Raw genomic sequence first — 6,250 nt, forward strand, 5'->3', positions numbered from 1 at the left:
TGAAGCAACCCCTCCCCTCCTGGTGAGCGTCTGTGAGTGTGGCAGGCTCGGGTGGCCCAGGATGGGAGCCTCCAGCGTTTACTGGGACCTGAGCCATGCTGGGACCTGGAACGCCAGGAAACCAAGCAACCCCTCCCCCTCTGCCTGTTTTGTTTTATTGAACTTCAATGTACGTGAAAGTATGGACAGCTATTTTGAAGAAACGAGAGATTCTACAACAGCCATTGGTGACTTCCCTATTGTATGGTTTTGAAGACCTGAAACTCCTTCCTCGTTCTGTTCAGATCAGTTTTATACTATGTTGTTTTGTATGAATTCTCTGTATGCAAAGACACGGACAACTATTTGGAAGAAAACAAGAGACAATATGATAGATAGTGAAGATCTCAGGTTGTCTATCTTTGAAATATATATCTCTTGCATTGTTTTCTTATAAAAAAAAATAAAATACTGGCAAATAGGATGCAGCAAATCACCAAGAAGATTATACACCATGACCAAGTGGGATTCATCCCAGGTATGCAGGGATGGTTCAACATATGTAAATCAATAAATGCCATCCACCATATCAATAGAAGTTAAAAGTAAGAATCACATGATCATTTCTGTAGATGCAGAAAAAGCTTTTGATAAGGTACAACATTCATTTATGATAAGAACCTTGCAGAAAATTGGAATAGATGGTCTTTACCTCAACATAATAAAGGCCATTTATGACAAACCAACAGCCAGTATCATACTAAATGGCCAAAAATTGAAGGCCTTTACTTTAAAATCAGGCACAAGACAAGGATGTCCCTTATCACTGCTCCTATTTAATACAGTACTGGAAATACTAGCCAGAGCAATTAGACAAGAGAGAGAAATAAAAGGCATAAAGATAGGAAAAGAAGAAGTTAAATTATCATTATTTGCAGATGATATGATACTCTACATAGAAGACCCCCAAAACTCCATTGAAAGGCTCCTAGATATAATAAATAAATTCAGCAATGTGGCTGGATAAAAAATCAATATTCAAAAATCAATAGCATTCCTATACACTAACAACAAAATCACAGAGAGAGAAATAAGAGAAGCCACACCCTTCACACTAGCAACCAAAAAAATGAAATATTTAGGAATTATTCTCATGAAAGAAGTGAAAGACCTATACAGGGAAAATTATAATACACCAAAGGAAGAAATTGAAGATGATCTCAGAAAATGGAAAGACATCCCTTGCTCATGGATAGGAAGAATAAATATTGTGAAAATGGCCATTTTCCCAAAACTCTTATACAGGTTCAATGCAATCCCGATAAAAATACCATCAACATACCTCATAGATCTCGAGAAATCACTCATAAAATTCATCTGGAGTGAGAAGAGACCTAGAATAGCAAAGACAGTTCTAAGTGGCAAAGGCAAGGCAGGAGGCATCACAATCACTGACTTGAAGTTATACTACAAAGCAACTGTAGTAAAATCAACATGGCACTGGAATCAAAACAGAGCTGAAGATCAATGGAATAGATTAGAAGATACAACCACAACTACAAACACACTCAACCACCTTATATTTGATAAAGGGGCCAAACATGTTCACTGGAAGAACGACAGTCTCTTTAATAAATGGTGTTGGAAAAACTGGCTCTCCATATGCCGAAAACTAAAACTAGACCCATGCCTACCACCATGTACTAAAATAAAATCTAAATGGGTCAAAGATCTAAATATTAAAACAGAAACACTGAATCTATTGGAAGACAAATTGAGTAAAATCCTTGAAGACATAAGGGAAAGTAGAGAATTCATGAATAGGACTCAAACCACACGGGAAATACTTCCCAGAGTCAATAACTGGGATCACCTCTTATTAAAAAGTTTCTGCACGTCAAAAGAAATCTCTAACATAGTGAAAAGAAAACCCACAAACTGGGAAAAAAATCCTAGTGAACTGTCCCTCAGACAAAGGACTTCTGTCTAAAACATATAAAGAATTTTAAAAAATCAGACCCCCAAAATTCAAAGACCCAATCCAAAAATGGGCATATGAAATGAATACACAATTCTCAGATGAAGAAATACAAATGGCAAATAAATATATGAAAAAATGTTCATCATCATTAGTCATTAGAGAAAGGCAAATTAACACCACACTGAGATTTCATCTCACTCCTGAAAGAATGGTCAAGATCAAGAAAACCACCAACAAATGCTGGAGAAGCTGTGGGGAAAAAGGAACTCTCCTGCACTGTTGGTGGGAGTGTAGACTAGTTCAACCATTGTGGAGGTCAGTCTGGAGATTTCTCAGATAGCTGGGACTGGAAGCCCCATTTGACCCAGCTATTCCACTTCTAGGCATATTCCCAGAAGAACTGAAAGCATCATACCACAGTGATATTTGTGCACCCATGTTTATAGCAGCACAATTTGTAATAGCCAGATCTTGGAAACAACCTAAGTGTCCATCAACTGAGGAACGGTTAAAAATTTGTGGTATTTTTATACAATGGAGTACTACTCAGCTATAAAGAATAATCACTTTGGGACATTTATAAATAAATGGACACAGCTTGAGATCATATTCATAAGTGAAATAAATCAAACTCACATGTATAAATACCAAATAGTTTCCCTAGTATAAGAAATGATAATAATACATGAAAGTACATGGTAATCATGATTCCCAGTCATACTGGTTTGAAGCCATATAATGTTTTCATTCATTAATTGGAATGGTTTTAATTTGGGTTGTTTGATTTTATTGTCTGTGATAGTATGAATAGCTATTTTGAAGAAAATAAGACAGCGTAATAGCTAGTGCTGATTTAATATCATCCTGTTTTGAAGCCCCATCAAGTTGTTGTTCATCTGTTTCCATTGGTTTTAACATGTTGTATCTTATTGTATTTTAATATATGCGATAGTATAAGCAAAATTTTTATAGGCAAAGAGATAATATAGAAACCATTTTTTGGTTTCTGTTAGCTGGTTCTAAATACCCTGCAATACTTTCATTCTCTTGAATGGTTTCACACTGTCTTGATAAGTTTGATGCTATAGTATACGAAGTTATACTCAAATGTTTCAAGGAGACACTATGGTAACTACTATTAATGTCAGGCTATCTGGTGGTGAAACACAATGATGCTTAAATTGTTCAGTTCTGACCTATGTTGTTCTATTGATATGTTCTCTTTTATCTCAAATCTCCCTTTTTTTCTTTTTAAAAATTAATCTATTTCTTATTATCTTTTAATTAAGGGAAAACTAAATTAAAAATAGCGGGATATATTATAGTAACTTTTTTTGTTTCCCTATTTACCTGATTTGAACCACTGTATTGTTCTCCACATCTTGTTCTGATTTTATTATATTCTTTTTGTTTAATAGTATCAAATTTAACGGTATAGGCAACCACTTTGAAGGCAACAAGATATTCTATGATGCCCATTATGGTTTGACTATTATCTTCTTTGGAAGTCCTGTAAGTTCTCCAATGTGGGTTTTATTGGTCTTATTCTGTACTGTTTTGTTCAATTCTTTTATACCAGCTGATACAGGCAACTCTTTTTAAGATAGCAAGAGGCATAATTGTAACCAGTGTTGATCACCTGGTAATCTCTTTTTGCATTATATACTATGTCCATCCTCCTGTTCTAACTGACTCTGTTTTGCTTTGTCATATTGGGTTTTTTTGTTCTGTTTTGTTTTTTGTTTTTTTTTTCCTCTTCAAAGAAAAAGTTATAAGAACTGTGAGAGTAATAAAACCCAAAATGTGTAATTGTTATCGTAAAAAAGAGAGGAAAGAAAGTGATCTAAAGGATATAACTGCATGTATACTTAAGTGTGTAGGATAGAAAACCATATTACTGAGTATTTGTTGGATCACTGAACAGAACTGTCTGCAATCTCACTGTATTAATGTCCACTTTGCTTTAATTTTGTAATCTTGGCAACTGTTTCTGAGATGATAATATGTACTCTATTAACTAGTGAATTCTTACTGTATATTTTTTCTCTTGAAATTCTGTATTACTTGTACCCTTTTACTGTTTTGTTTTTCTCTTTAAATAAAAAAATAGTGAGTATACAACAAAAAGTTTATAAAGGTACCACAGGACGTGCAATGGAACATCTCCGCCCCACCCGTTTACCTGCTTCAGAGTCATCCATCCTAGCCTTGATTACGGCTCTAAACAACTGTGATATGCATGTTTTTGTGTGTGCCTTCTGCACTGGGCAAGGGTGCAATGTGTACTGTGTATATAGTTGATAACCAATTTATACTGTTTGGGCAAACTGTAACACCCAGCTGAGCTGAATCAGAGTGGTGCGGGGTGTGGAAGACCCACCTGAGGGTTGTTGCCAACAGCATAGAGAACTGGAGGGGAAGAGGTGGTATTGTCGGTTCTCCTGGAGGAACTCATCATATTAGTTTTCCTGATATGAATCTAGCTGTTCTGTCACTAAGGATAGCTGTGGTTCTTTTTCCCGGACCTCTGCTCCTTACTCTGAGTGCCTCTTCCTGGCTCCAGTGCAGATCCCATAGCCTGCTGGCACAGATCCTTTATCCTGCTGGTGCAGACTGCTAAGCTTCTGCCACTGACCTTTGGGCCTTCCCAGTGCAGATCCTGGATACAGACTTGCATGAGACATTGTTGTGGGCTCCAGGCCTCCAGCTGGACTTACTCATGCGGGACATTCCCGTGGGATTCAGGTCCTCGGCTGGATTCTTTGGGTCTGTAGTGTGTGGACAGATTTCCTATACTCTTTTTGCATTTGACCCTTTTGGGTGAATATTATAAAATATTCCTATAAATTATGTGTCTCGCATTAAAGGTTTCCCTTGCAAATCCCTGTATCTTACATACTGTAAGATAACATGCTGTATCTTAAAGATCATTCATTTTAGGGTACAAAAAATTATTTCACTGTAGTAAAGGCTGCATGGGTTTGCTTGCATGGGTAAATCACATTGTATTTTAGTCAATTTCCTTTTTATTAGCAGATATATAGCTGTTTCTAATCTTTTCTACTTTGAAAACGGCATCAATGACTCATTGTGCATTAAAAAATGTAGCAGTCTGTCTCAAACCTAAATTTCTTGATGCAGTATTGCCAACGGCTTGCTATAGAGATTGTACCAATGCATAATCTCATTAATTAGTCATGAGTTACCCGCCCCATATCACAGTATTTTTCTGGAATTTAGCACAGTATTATTTACTTGCATGTTTTCACCCTGGTACTGAGGATTGAACCCGTGGCCTTGCTTGGCACTGAATTATCTCCCTACACGCCTTTTTTAAGACAGGGTCTTGGTAAGTGGCTAAGTTGTCTAGGCTGGGCTTGAACTTGTGATCCTTTGGTCTTGGCCTCCCAGAACATAGGTTACAGGTACACATCATCATACCTGGCTACCTACATGTTTGTAACAACATCTTGTATTGTTAAACACATGAAATTCTTTATAAGGAAATGATTAAGTTTGGGGTAAACCATTTGGGAAAATAGGGTAAATTCTCTTTTTAAAATGAATAAGGACAACTTGCCTTTGAGGCAAATGTCCAAAACAGTGAGGGAGGAGCCCATTTCTCCTTAATCCTTAGATCACTATAGTTTGAAAACAACTGCTCCCTCTTTAGGGCAGGACAATTTGCAGTCAAACAATTACCTTTTAAGAATTACAAAGTAATACATTTTTAATGTAAATCATTTCAAAAAGACAGGTAAGCAAAAAAAAAATTGCAGTAGGGATCAAAAAGAAGCGGGTCTTTTTAAAAAACAGGAATTGAAAGAAAGCAATGGACATTAGTAAGGAAGATGTTAATAAACATCAGTGATCAGAGTTCTCTGGCTATCTTGCACCTCAGTGGGCAAAGCACTCAAGGCATCTGGTGGCTGTCTCCAGATTTCCAGGGACCTATGAGATCCCATGCCCCATCTTATCTCTTTCAAGCTTTTCTGAGAACAATGCCTTTGCTGGCAAATGTTAGGTTCTGGGAGAGGGAGGTCTGATTTGGCCCTGACAGTAACAAGAATACTGCTTCAGGTACTGGATATAAACAGTCCAATACTAGTATTATCCAAGCCCATTTTACAGCAAAAGAAACTAAAGTTCTAAGAAGTTAGGTAATTTTTACAACATATTTCTAACAACTGGTGTTATCACGATAAAAATTTTATTATTTCTAAAGCCTGAAGTCAAATTTCAGAGCACTCATTCTGTGAAATCAAAAGCCTAGAAATACTGTCAGACATT

The sequence above is a fragment of the Cavia porcellus genome, unplaced genomic scaffold (genome assembly GCF_034190915.1).
Source record: "Cavia porcellus strain 051 isolate PalLab524CR breed Dunkin Hartley unplaced genomic scaffold, mCavPor4.1 scaffold_19, whole genome shotgun sequence".
In the NCBI taxonomy this organism is placed as follows: Eukaryota; Metazoa; Chordata; class Mammalia; order Rodentia; family Caviidae; genus Cavia; species Cavia porcellus.